Below are 14,156 nucleotides of genomic sequence, written 5' to 3' on the forward strand. Positions count from 1 at the left end.
GCACTAGCTTGCCTTTACAAGAACGACAGTTTGGGGTCGCGATGTTAGCTAAGCTAAGCTAAGCACCTGTTTTAATGGTTGATTGATGTACTAAGTGTCTTTATCATAAATACTGCCTGGTAGGGTATGACCACAGGCATCGGGTATAAGCTTTTGAAAGTTTATAAGATATTGATATTGTATGTACGTACGTACGTACGTATGTATGTATGTATGTATGTATGTATGTATGTATGTATGTATGTATGTATGTATGTATGTATGTATGTATGTATGTATGTATGTATGTACGTATGTATGTATGTATGTACGTATGTATGTATGTATGTACGTATGTATGTATGTACGTATGTATGTACGTATGTATGTGTGTATGTATGTATGTGTGTGTGTATGTACGTGTGTGTGTGTATGTATGTATGTGTTTATGTATGTACATACGTATGTATGTACGTATGTATGTACGTACGTATGTATGTACGTATGTATGTACGTACGTACGTATGTATGTATGTACGTATGTATGTATGTACGTACGTACGTATGTATGTATGTACGTATGTACGTACGTACGTATGTATGTATGTACGTATGTATGTATGTATGTACGTATGTATGTATGTACGTATGTATGTACGTACGTACGGATATATACGTATGTATGTATGTACGTACGGATATATACGGATGTATGTACGTATATATACGTATGTACGTACGTACGTATGTATATACGTATGTATGTATGTACGTATGTATGTACGTACGTACGTATGTATATACGTATGTACGTACGTACGTATGTAATGTTTAAAAAAAAACAAAAAAAACGACATACTAACCCCTTACGTTTTTTGTCAAAAATCGACGCCCTAAAATTTTGCCATTTTATGCCATTTTTGGGTGCTTCTGGGGCCCCTGTTGAGTGCGTGTGAGGTTCCCCCTGTCTTTTTGACCAGAAAAGTTCATTAGAAGCAAGTTGAAAAAAATGAAAAAACGACATACTAACCCCTTACGTTTTTTGTCAAAAATCGACGCCCTAAAAAGCCTAGCCCTGACTCAATTAACGTAAGTCTAACACTAAACTTAACCAACCCTGATTCAAAACAACTTGATCCAATTATTCAATACATGTTACATCAAAACCATAACAATGATAGAGCGTAATAATACTCCTGTCTACCCAGCAGACACCATTTGAAATATACTGGAACTGTACAAATGATTCATGTGTTCTCTACGGTCCCCAGTAAGGATTTCCAATAAGATCTGATCAATAATTCATCCCAAAGAAATTCCCAACATTGTTTTTGCATCCGCATTTTAAATATTGGATGATTGGATCTTCCCTTCCTTGTGCTTCCCTCTCCAATTATTTATGGATTGGTGTATTTTTAACCTTGATTCCTCTTTAAATGGGAAACATGCTGAGTAGAGTCAGAAGAAAAACAATAGCAAAATATATTTATATGAAAACTATATTTATGCTGATTCGGTGCGATGTCTGTAACACAAGCACCAAGTTAACCACCGGAAACACAATTAACAGCAAAGAAAAAGCAAAACACCTAACATGCTAATGGTAAAAGGGGTCAAACACTTGTCACTATTATTATACAATTAAAATTATGCATCACTCATCTCTTTCTTCTACTTTCCCCTTAATTCTTCTAATTTAAAATGCCTTTGATTTGACGACTTCAAACCACTCAGCTATTGTTTCCAGTCGGACCTTTTTGAGTGACGGACATATACCAGACGAGCTGTCGCAAAGAAGACAATCGCACGTGAGAGCTTCGTGACGGAAACGTGGTCATATCTTCGTCTGTGAGTAAAATACAGCAATATTGTACATTGTTTTGCATTTTATTTGCATAATTAGTGATGCATTTAATTGTTTGGTGATCGTGTTATTTTAATTAGCGCTCGGTGAAATGTGTTGGCTAATATGTAATATTTATTTCGTCCAGCAGAGGTCGACAGAGCTACGTCTTGACATTTATGGAACAGGTGTGGTTTATTATGCTAATGCTTTGTGATGGTCAAAGCACCGACTTTTCAGATTTGTTGACATCTCACAAAGGATGTTATACTTTGAAATATTAGTACTTAGCACTATCATGCTAGGTGTTAGCATGTCAATGTTAACATGTTAATGTAGGATAGTAACATTTTTTTTTTTGGCATTTTATGCCATTTTTGGGTGCTTCTGGGGCCCCTGTTGAGTGTGTGTGAGGTTCCCCCTGTCTTTTTGACCAGAAAAGTGCATTAGAAGCAAGTTGAAAAAAGTGAAAAAAACGACATACTAACCCCTTACGTTTTTTTCAAAAATCGACGCCCAAAATTTTTGGCATTTTATGCCATTTTTGGGTGCTTCTGGGGCCCCTGTTGAGTGTGTGTGAGGTTCCCCCTGTCTTTTTGACGAGAAAAGTTCATTAGAAGCAAGTTGAAAAAAGTGAAAAAAACGACATACTAACCCCTTACGTTTTTTTTCAAAAATCGACGCCCGAAAATTTTAGCATTTTATGCCATTTCTGGGTGCTTCTGGGGCCCCTGTTGAGTGTGTGTGAGGTTCCCCCTGTCTTTTTGACCAGAAAACTGCATTAGAAGCAAGTTGAAAAAAATGAAAAAAACGACATACTAACCCCTTACGTTTTTTTCAAAAATCGACGCCCGAAATTTTTGGCATTTTATGCCATTTTTGGGTGCTTCTGGGGCCCCTGTTGAGTGTGTGTGAGGTTCCCCCTGTCTTTTTGACCAGAAAAGTGCATTAGAAGCAAGTTGAAAAAAGCGAAAAAAACGACATACTAACCCCTTACGTTTTTTTCAAAAATCGACGCCCAAAATTTTTGGCATTTTATGCCATTTCTGGGTGCTTCTGGGGCCCCTGTTGAGTGTGTGTGAGGTTCCCCCTGTCTTTTTGACCAGAAAAGTGCATTAGAAGCAAGTTGAATAAAATGAAAAAAACGACATACTAACCCCTTACGTTTTTTTCAAAAATCGACACCCGAAAATATTAGCATTTTATGCCATTTTTGGGTGCTTCTGGGGCCCCTGTTGAGTGTGTGTGAGGTTCCCCCTGTCTTTTTGACCAGAAAAGTGCATTAGAAGCAAGTTGAATAAAATGAAAAAAACGACATACTAACCCCTTACGTTTTTTTCAAAAATCGACGCCCGAAAATTTTGGCATTTTATGCCATTTCTGGGTGCTTCTGGGGCCCCTGTTGAGTGTGTGTGAGGTTCCCCCTGTCTTTTTGACCAGAAAACTGCATTAGAAGCAAGTTGAAAAAAATGAAAAAAACGACATACTAACCCCTTACGTTTTTTTCAAAAATCGACGCCCGAAATTTTTGGCATTTTATGCCATTTTTGGGTGCTTCTGGGGCCCCTGGTGAGTGTGTGTGAGGTTCCCCCTGTCTTTTTGACCAGAAAAGTGCATTAGAAGCAAGTTGAAAAAAATGAAAAAAACGACATACTAACCCCTTATGTTTTTTTCAAAAATCAACATCCGAAAATTTTGGCATTTTATGCCATTTTTGGGTGCTTCTGGGGCCCCTGTTGAGTGTGTGTGAGGTTCCCCCTGTCTTTTTGACCAGAAAAGTGCATTAGAAGCAAGTTGAAAAAAGCGGAAAAAACGACATACTAACCCCTTACGTTTTTTTCAAAAATCGACACCCAAAATTTTTGGCATTTTATGCCATTTCTGGGTGCTTCTGGGGCCCCTGTTGAGTGTGTGTGAGGTTCCCCCTGTCTTTTTGACCAGAAAAGTTCATTTGAAGAGAGTTGAAAAAAATGAAAAAAACGACATACTAACCCCTTACGTTTTTTTCAAAAATCGACGCCCGAAAATGTTGGCATTTTATGCCATTTTTGGGTGCTTCTGGGGCCCCTGTTGAGTGTGTGTGAGGTTCCCCCTGTCTTTTTGACCAGAAAAGTGCATTAGAAGCAAGTTGAAAAAAATGAAAAAAACGACATACTAACCCCTTACGTTTTTTTCAAAAATCGACGCCCGAAATTTTTGGCATTTTATGCCATTTCTGGGTGCTTCTGGGGCCCCTGTTGAGTGTGTGTGAGGTTCCCCCTGTCTTTTTGACCAGAAAAGTGCATTAGAAGCAAGTTGAAAAAAATGAAAAAAACGACATACTAACCCCTTACGTTTTTTTCAAAAATCGACGCCCGAAATTTTTGGCATTTTATGCCATTTTTCGGTGCTTCTGGGGCCCCTGTTGAGTGTGTGTGAGGTTCCCCCTGTCTTTTTGACCAGAAAAGTGCATTAGAAGCAAGTTGAAAAAAGCGAAAAAAACGACATACTAACCCCTTACGTTTTTTTCAAAAATCGACGCCCAAAATTTTTGGCATTTTATGCCATTTCTGGGTGCTTCTGGGGCCCCTGTTGAGTGTGTGTGAGGTTCCCCCTGTCTTTTTGACCAGAAAAGTTCATTTGAAGAGAGTTGAAAAAAATGAAAAAAACGACATACTAACCCCTTACGTTTTTTTCAAAAATCGACGCCCGAAAATTTTGGCATTTTATGCCATTTCTGGGTGCTTCTGGGGCCCCTGTTGAGTGTGTGTGAGGTTCCCCCTGTCTTTTTGACCAGAAAAGTGCATTAGAAGCAAGTTGAAAAAAATGAAAAAAACGACATACTAACCCCTTACGTTTTTTTCAAAAATCGACGCCCGAAATTTTTGGCATTTTATGCCATTTTTCGGTGCTTCTGGGGCCCCTGTTGAGTGTGTGTGAGGTTCCCCCTGTCTTTTTGACCAGAAAAGTGCATTAGAAGCAAGTTGAAAAAAGCGAAAAAAACGACATACTAACCCCTTACGTTTTTTTCAAAAATCGACGCCCAAAATTTTTGGCATTTTATGCCATTTCTGGGTGCTTCTGGGGCCCCTGTTGAGTGTGTGTGAGGTTCCCCCTGTCTTTTTGACCAGAAAAGTTCATTTGAAGAGAGTTGAAAAAAATGAAAAAAACGACATACTAACCCCTTACGTTTTTTTCAAAAATCGACGCCCAAAATTTTTGGCATTTTATGCCATTTTTGGGTGCTTCTGGGGCCCCTGGTGAGTGTGTGTGAGGTTCCCCCTGTCTTTTTGACCAGAAAAGTTCATTAGAAGCAAGTTGAAAAAAATGAAAAAAACGACATACTAACCCCTTACGTTTTTTTCAAAAATCAACGCCCCAAAATTTTGGCATTTTATGCCATTTTTGGGTGCTTCTGGGGCCCCTGTTGAGTGTGTGTGAGGTTCCCCCTGTCTTTTTGACCAGAAAAGTGCATTAGAAGCAAGTTGAAAAAAATGAAAAAAACGACATACTAACCCCTTACGTTTTTTTCAAAAATCGACGCCGGAAATTTTTGGCATTTTATGCCATTTCTGGGTGCTTCTGGGGCCCCTGTTGAGTGTGTGTGAGGTTCCCCCTGTCTTTTTGACCAGAAAAGTGCATTAGAAGCAAGTTGAAAAAAATGAAAAAAACGACATACTAACCCCTTACGTTTTTTTCAAAAATCGACGCCCAAAATTTTTGGCATTTTATGCCATTTTTGGGTGCTTCTGGGGCCCCTGTTGAGTGTGTGTGAGGTTCCCCCTGTCTTTTTGACGAGAAAAGTTCATTAGAAGCAAGTTGAAAAAAGTGAAAAAAACGACATACTAACCCCTTACGTTTTTTTCAAAAATCGACGCCCGAAAATGTTGGCATTTTATGCCATTTTTGGGTGCTTCTGGGGCCCCTGTTGAGTGTGTGTGAGGTTCCCCCTGTCTTTTTGACCAGAAAAGTGCATTAGAAGCAAGTTGAAAAAAATGAAAAAAACGACATACTAACCCCTTACGTTTTTTTCAAAAATCGACGCCCGAAAATTTTAGCATTTTATGCCATTTTTGGGTGCTTCTGGGGCCCCTGTTGAGTGTGTGAGGTTCCCCCTGTCTTTTTGACCAGAAAAGTGCATTAGAAGCAAGTTGAAAAGAATGAAAAAAACGACATACTAACCCCTTACGTTTTTTTCAAAAATCGACGCCGGAAATTTTTGGCATTTTATGCCATTTCTGGGTGCTTCTGGGGCCCCTGTTGAGTGTGTGTGAGGTTCCCCCTGTCTTTTTTACCAGAAAAGTGCATTATAAGCAAGTTGAAAAAAATGAAAAAAACGACATACTAACCCCTTACGTTTTTTTCAAAAATCGACGCCCGAAATTTTTGGCATTTTATGCCATTTCTGGGTGCTTCTGGGGCCCCTGTTGAGTGTGTGTGAGGTTCCCCCTGTCTTTTTGACCAGAAAAGTGCATTATAAGCAAGTTGAAAAAAATGAAAAAAACGACATACTAACCCCTTAGGTTTTTTTCAAAAATCGACGCCCGAAAATTTTGGCATTTTATGCCATTTTTGGGTGCTTCTGGGGCCCCTGTTGAGTGTGTGTGAGGTTCCCCCTGTCTTTTTCACCAGAAAAGTGCATTAGAAGCAAGTTGAAAAAAATGAAAAAAACGACATACTAACCCCTTACGTTTTTTTCAAAAATCGACGCCCGAAAATTTTGGCATTTTATGCCATTTCTGGGTGCTTCTGGGGCCCCTGTTGAGTGTGTGTGAGGTTCCCCCTGTCTTTTTGACCAGAAAAGTGCATTAGAAGCAAGTTGAAAAAAATGAAAAAAACGACATACTAACCCCTTACGTTTTTTTCAAAAATCGACGCCCAAAATTTTTGGCATTTTATGCCATTTTTGGGTGCTTCTGGGGCCCCTGTTGAGTGTGTGAGGTTCCCCCTGTCTTTTTGACCAGAAAAGTGCATTAGAAGCAAGTTGAAAAAAATGAAAAAAACGACATACTAACCCCTTACGTTTTTTTCAAAAATCGACGCCGGAAATTTTTGGCATTTTATGCCATTTCTGGGTGCTTCTGGGGCCCCTGTTGAGTGTGTGTGAGGTTCCCCCTGTCTTTTTTACCAGAAAAGTGCATTATAAGCAAGTTTAAAAAAAGGAAAAAAACGACATACTAACCCCTTACGTTTTTTTCAAAAATCGACGCCCGAAAATTTTGGCATTTTATGCCATTTTTGGGTGCTTCTGGGGCCCCTGTTGAGTGTGTGTGAGGTTCCCCCTGTCTTTTTCACCAGAAAAGTGCATTAGAAGCAAGTTGAAAAAAATGAAAAAAACGACATACTAACCCCTTACGTTTTTTTCAAAAATCGACGCCCGAAATTTTTGGCATTTTATGCCATTTCTGGGTGCTTCTGGGGCCCCTGTTGAGTGTGTGTGAGGTTCCCCCTGTCTTTTTGACCAGAAAAGTGCATTAGAAGCAAGTTGAAAAAAATTAAAAAAACGACATACTAACCCCTTACGTTTTTTTCAAAAATCGACGCCCGAAAATTTTGGCATTTTATGCCATTTTTGGGTGCTTCTGGGGCCCCTGTTGAGTGTGTGTGAGGTTCCCCCTGTCTTTTTGACCAGAAAAGTGCATTAGAAGCAAGTTGAAAAAAATGAAAAAAACGACATACTAACCCCTTACGTTTTTTTCAAAAATCGACGCCCGAAAATTTTGGCATTTTATGCCATTTTTGGGTGCTTCTGGGGCCCCTGTTGAGTGTGTGTGAGGTTCCCCCTGTCTTTTTGACCAGAAAAGTGCATTAGAAGCAAGTTGAAAAAAATGAAAAAAACGACATACTAACCCCTTACGTTTTTTTCAAAAATCGACGCCCAAAATTTTTGGCATTTTATGCCATTTTTGGGTGCTTCTGGGGCCCCTGTTGAGTGTGTGTGAGGTTCCCCCTGTCTTTTTGACCAGAAAAGTGCATTAGAAGCATGTTGAAAAAAATGAAAAAAACGACATACTAACCCCTTACGTTTTTTTCAAAAATCGACGCCCGAAAATTTTAGCATTTTATGCCATTTTTGGGTGCTTCTGGGGCCCCTGTTGAGTGTGTGAGGTTCCCCCTGTCTTTTTGACCAGAAAAGTGCATTAGAAGCAAGTTGAAAAAAATGAAAAAAACGACATACTAACCCCTTACGTTTTTTTCAAAAATCGACGCCGGAAATTTTTGGCATTTTATGCCATTTCTGGGTGCTTCTGGGGCCCCTGTTGAGTGTGTGTGAGGTTCCCCCTGTCTTTTTTACCAGAAAAGTGCATTATAAGCAAGTTGAAAAAAATGAAAAAAACGACATACTAACCCCTTACGTTTTTTTCAAAAATCGACGCCCGAAATTTTTGGCATTTTATGCCATTTCTGGGTGCTTCTGGGGCCCCTGTTGAGTGTGTGTGAGGTTCCCCCTGTCTTTTTGACCAGAAAAGTGCATTAGAAGCAAGTTGAAAAAAATGAAAAAAACGACATACTAACCCCTTAGGTTTTTTTCAAAAATCGACGCCCGAAAATTTTGGCATTTTATGCCATTTTTGGGTGCTTCTGGGGCCCCTGTTGAGTGTGTGTGAGGTTCCCCCTGTCTTTTTCACCAGAAAAGTGCATTAGAAGCAAGTTGAAAAAAATGAAAAAAACGACATACTAACCCCTTACGTTTTTTTCAAAAATCGACGCCCGAAATTTTTGGCATTTTATGCCATTTCTGGGTGCTTCTGGGGCCCCTGTTGAGTGTGTGTGAGGTTCCCCCTGTCTTTTTGACCAGAAAAGTGCATTAGAAGCAAGTTGAAAAAAATGAAAAAAACGACATACTAACCCCTTACGTTTTTTTCAAAAATCGACGCCGGAAATTTTTGGCATTTTATGCCATTTCTGGGTGCTTCTGGGGCCCCTGTTGAGTGTGTGTGAGGTTCCCCTGTCTTTTTGACCAGAAAAGTTCATTAGAAGCAAGTTGAAAAAAATGAAAAAAACGACATACTAACCCCTTACGTTTTTTTCAAAAATCAACGCCCCAAAATTTTGGCATTTTATGCCATTTTTGGGTGCTTCTGGGGCCCCTGTTGAGTGTGTGTGAGGTTCCCCCTGTCTTTTTGACCAGAAAAGTGCATTAGAAGCAAGTTGAAAAAAATGAAAAAAACGACATACTAACCCCTTACGTTTTTTTCAAAAATCGACGCCCAAAATTTTTGGCATTTTATGCCATTTTTGGGTGCTTCTGGGGCCCCTGTTGAGTGTGTGTGAGGTTCCCCCTGTCTTTTTCACCAGAAAAGTGCATTAGAAGCAAGTTGAAAAAAATGAAAAAAACGACATACTAACCCCTTACGTTTTTTTCAAAAATCGACGCCCGAAATTTTTGGCATTTTATGCCATTTCTGGGTGCTTCTGGGGCCCCTGTTGAGTGTGTGTGAGGTTCCCCCTGTCTTTTTGACCAGAAAAGTGCATTAGAAGCAAGTTGAAAAAAATGAAAAAAACGACATACTAACCCCTTACGTTTTTTTCAAAAATCGACGCCCGAAAATTTTGGCATTTTATGCCATTTTTGGGTGCTTCTGGGGCCCCTGTTGAGTGTGTGTGAGGTTCCCCCTGTCTTTTTGACCAGAAAAGTGCATTAGAAGCAAGTTGAAAAAAATGAAAAAAACGACATACTAACCCCTTACGTTTTTTTCAAAAATCGACGCCCGAAATTTTTGGCATTTTATGCCATTTCTGGGTGCTTCTGGGGCCCCTGTTGAGTGTGTGTGAGGTTCCCCCTGTCTTTTTGACCAGAAAAGTGCATTAGAAGCAAGTTGAAAAAAATGAAAAAAACGACATACTAACCCCTTACGTTTTTTTCAAAAATCGACGCCCAAAATTGTTGGCATTTTATGCCATTTCTGGGTGCTTCTGGGGCCCCTGTTGAGTGTGTGTGAGGTTCCCCCTGTCTTTTTGACCAGAAAAGTTCATTTGAAGATAGTTGAAAAAAATGAAAAAAACGACATACTAACCCCTTACGTTTTTTTCAAAAATCGACGCCCGAAAATTTTGGCATTTTATGCCATTTCTGGGTGCTTCTGGGGCCCCTGTTGAGTGTGTGTGAGGTTCCCCCTGTCTTTTTGACCAGAAAAGTGCATTAGAAGCAAGTTGAAAAAAATGAAAAAAACGACATACTAACCCCTTACGTTTTTTTCAAAAATCGACGCCCAAAATTTTTGGCATTTTATGCCATTTTTGGGTGCTTCTGGGGCCCCTGTTGAGTGTGTGTGAGGTTCCCCCTGTCTTTTTGACCAGAAAAGTGCATTAGAAGCATGTTGAAAAAAATGAAAAAAACGACATACTAACCCCTTACGTTTTTTTCAAAAATCGACGCCCGAAAATTTTAGCATTTTATGCCATTTTTGGGTGCTTCTGGGGCCCCTGTTGAGTGTGTGAGGTTCCCCCTGTCTTTTTGACCAGAAAAGTGCATTAGAAGCAAGTTGAAAAGAATGAAAAAAACGACATACTAACCCCTTACGTTTTTTTCAAAAATCGACGCCGGAAATTTTTGGCATTTTATGCCATTTCTGGGTGCTTCTGGGGCCCCTGTTGAGTGTGTGTGAGGTTCCCCCTGTCTTTTTTACCAGAAAAGTGCATTATAAGCAAGTTGAAAAAAATGAAAAAAACGACATACTAACCCCTTACGTTTTTTTCAAAAATCGACGCCCGAAATTTTTGGCATTTTATGCCATTTCTGGGTGCTTCTGGGGCCCCTGTTGAGTGTGTGTGAGGTTCCCCCTGTCTTTTTGACCAGAAAAGTGCATTAGAAGCAAGTTGAAAAAAATGAAAAAAACGACATACTAACCCCTTAGGTTTTTTTCAAAAATCGACGCCCGAAAATTTTGGCATTTTATGCCATTTTTGGGTGCTTCTGGGGCCCCTGTTGAGTGTGTGTGAGGTTCCCCCTGTCTTTTTCACCAGAAAAGTGCATTAGAAGCAAGTTGAAAAAAATGAAAAAAACGACATACTAACCCCTTACGTTTTTTTCAAAAATCCACGCCCGAAATTTTTGGCATTTTATGCCATTTCTGGGTGCTTCTGGGGCCCCTGTTGAGTGTGTGTGAGGTTCCCCCTGTCTTTTTGACCAGAAAAGTGCATTAGAAGCAAGTTGAAAAAAATGAAAAAAACGACATACTAACCCCTTACGTTTTTTTCAAAAATCGACGCCCGAAATTTTTGGCATTTTATGCCATTTCTGGGTGCTTCTGGGGCCCCTGTTGAGTGTGTGTGAGGTTCCCCCTGTCTTTTTGACCAGAAAAGTGCATTAGAAGCAAGTTGAAAAAAATTAAAAAAACGACATACTAACCCCTTACGTTTTTTTCAAAAATCGACGCCCGAAAATTTTGGCATTTTATGCCATTTCTGGGTGCTTCTGGGGCCCCTGTTGAGTGTGTGTGAGGTTCCCCCTGTCTTTTTTACCAGAAAAGTGCATTATAAGCAAGTTGAAAAAAATGAAAAAAACGACATACTAACCCCTTACGTTTTTTTCAAAAATCGACGCCCGAAATTTTTGGCATTTTATGCCATTTCTGGGTGCTTCTGGGGCCCCTGTTGAGTGTGTGTGAGGTTCCCCCTGTCTTTTTGACCAGAAAAGTGCATTATAAGCAAGTTGAAAAAAATGAAAAAAACGACATACTAACCCCTTAGGTTTTTTTCAAAAATCGACGCCCGAAAATTTTGGCATTTTATGCCATTTTTGGGTGCTTCTGGGGCCCCTGTTGAGTGTGTGTGAGGTTCCCCCTGTCTTTTTCACCAGAAAAGTGCATTAGAAGCAAGTTGAAAAAAATGAAAAAAACGACATACTAACCCCTTACGTTTTTTTCAAAAATCGACGCCCGAAAATTTTGGCATTTTATGCCATTTCTGGGTGCTTCTGGGGCCCCTGTTGAGTGTGTGTGAGGTTCCCCCTGTCTTTTTGACCAGAAAAGTGCATTAGAAGCAAGTTGAAAAAAATGAAAAAAACGACATACTAACCCCTTACGTTTTTTTCAAAAATCGACGCCCAAAATTTTTGGCATTTTATGCCATTTTTGGGTGCTTCTGGGGCCCCTGTTGAGTGTGTGAGGTTCCCCCTGTCTTTTTGACCAGAAAAGTGCATTAGAAGCAAGTTGAAAAAAATGAAAAAAACGACATACTAACCCCTTACGTTTTTTTCAAAAATCGACGCCGGAAATTTTTGGCATTTTATGCCATTTCTGGGTGCTTCTGGGGCCCCTGTTGAGTGTGTGTGAGGTTCCCCCTGTCTTTTTTACCAGAAAAGTGCATTATAAGCAAGTTTAAAAAAAGGAAAAAAACGACATACTAACCCCTTACGTTTTTTTCAAAAATCGACGCCCGAAAATTTTGGCATTTTATGCCATTTTTGGGTGCTTCTGGGGCCCCTGTTGAGTGTGTGTGAGGTTCCCCCTGTCTTTTTCACCAGAAAAGTGCATTAGAAGCAAGTTGAAAAAAATGAAAAAAACGACATACTAACCCCTTACGTTTTTTTCAAAAATCGACGCCCGAAATTTTTGGCATTTTATGCCATTTCTGGGTGCTTCTGGGGCCCCTGTTGAGTGTGTGTGAGGTTCCCCCTGTCTTTTTGACCAGAAAAGTGCATTAGAAGCAAGTTGAAAAAAATTAAAAAAACGACATACTAACCCCTTACGTTTTTTTCAAAAATCGACGCCCGAAAATTTTGGCATTTTATGCCATTTTTGGGTGCTTCTGGGGCCCCTGTTGAGTGTGTGTGAGGTTCCCCCTGTCTTTTTGACCAGAAAAGTGCATTAGAAGCAAGTTGAAAAAAATGAAAAAAACGACATACTAACCCCTTACGTTTTTTTCAAAAATCGACGCCCGAAAATTTTGGCATTTTATGCCATTTTTGGGTGCTTCTGGGGCCCCTGTTGAGTGTGTGTGAGGTTCCCCCTGTCTTTTTGACCAGAAAAGTGCATTAGAAGCAAGTTGAAAAAAATGAAAAAAACGACATACTAACCCCTTACGTTTTTTTCAAAAATCGACGCCCAAAATTTTTGGCATTTTATGCCATTTTTGGGTGCTTCTGGGGCCCCTGTTGAGTGTGTGTGAGGTTCCCCCTGTCTTTTTGACCAGAAAAGTGCATTAGAAGCATGTTGAAAAAAATGAAAAAAACGACATACTAACCCCTTACGTTTTTTTCAAAAATCGACGCCCGAAAATTTTAGCATTTTATGCCATTTTTGGGTGCTTCTGGGGCCCCTGTTGAGTGTGTGAGGTTCCCCCTGTCTTTTTGACCAGAAAAGTGCATTAGAAGCAAGTTGAAAAAAATGAAAAAAACGACATACTAACCCCTTACGTTTTTTTCAAAAATCGACGCCGGAAATTTTTGGCATTTTATGCCATTTCTGGGTGCTTCTGGGGCCCCTGTTGAGTGTGTGTGAGGTTCCCCCTGTCTTTTTTACCAGAAAAGTGCATTATAAGCAAGTTGAAAAAAATGAAAAAAACGACATACTAACCCCTTACGTTTTTTTCAAAAATCGACGCCCGAAATTTTTGGCATTTTATGCCATTTTTGGGTGCTTCTGGGGCCCCTGTTGAGTGTGTGTGAGGTTCCCCCTGTCTTTTTGACCAGAAAAGTGCATTAGAAGCAAGTTGAAAAAAATGAAAAAAACGACATACTAACCCCTTACGTTTTTTTCAAAAATCGACGCCGGAAATTTTTGGCATTTTATGCCATTTCTGGGTGCTTCTGGGGCCCCTGTTGTGTGTGTGTGAGGTTCCCCCTGTCTTTTTGACCAGAAAAGTGCATTAGAAGCAAGTTGAAAAAAATGAAAAAAACGACATACTAACCCCTTAGGTTTTTTTCAAAAATCGACGCCTGAAAATTTTGGCATTTTATGCCATTTTTGGGTGCTTCTGGGGCCCCTGTTGAGTGTGTGTGAGGTTCCCCCTGTCTTTTTGACCAGAAAAGTTCATTAGAAGCAAGTTGAAAAAAATGAAAAAAACGACATACTAACCCCTTACGTTTTTTTCAAAAATCAACATCCGAAAATTTTGGCATTTTATGCCATTTTTGGGTGCTTCTGGGGCCCCTGTTGAGTGTGTGTGAGGTTCCCCCTGTCTTTTTGACCAGAAAAGTGCATGAGAAGCAAGTTGAAAAAAATGAAAAAAACGACATACCCTGTCTTTGTGTCTATGTACGTACACACACACGTATGTATTTACGTGTACATACATACGTGTGTGTGTACGTACATACATACGTGTGTGTGTACATACATACGTGTGTGTGTACGTACGTACATACATACGTACATACATGTGTGTGTGTGTATGTACGTATGTACATACA

This window comes from Doryrhamphus excisus, chromosome 10, assembly GCF_030265055.1.
Source record: "Doryrhamphus excisus isolate RoL2022-K1 chromosome 10, RoL_Dexc_1.0, whole genome shotgun sequence".
Classification (NCBI taxonomy): Eukaryota; Metazoa; Chordata; class Actinopteri; order Syngnathiformes; family Syngnathidae; genus Doryrhamphus; species Doryrhamphus excisus.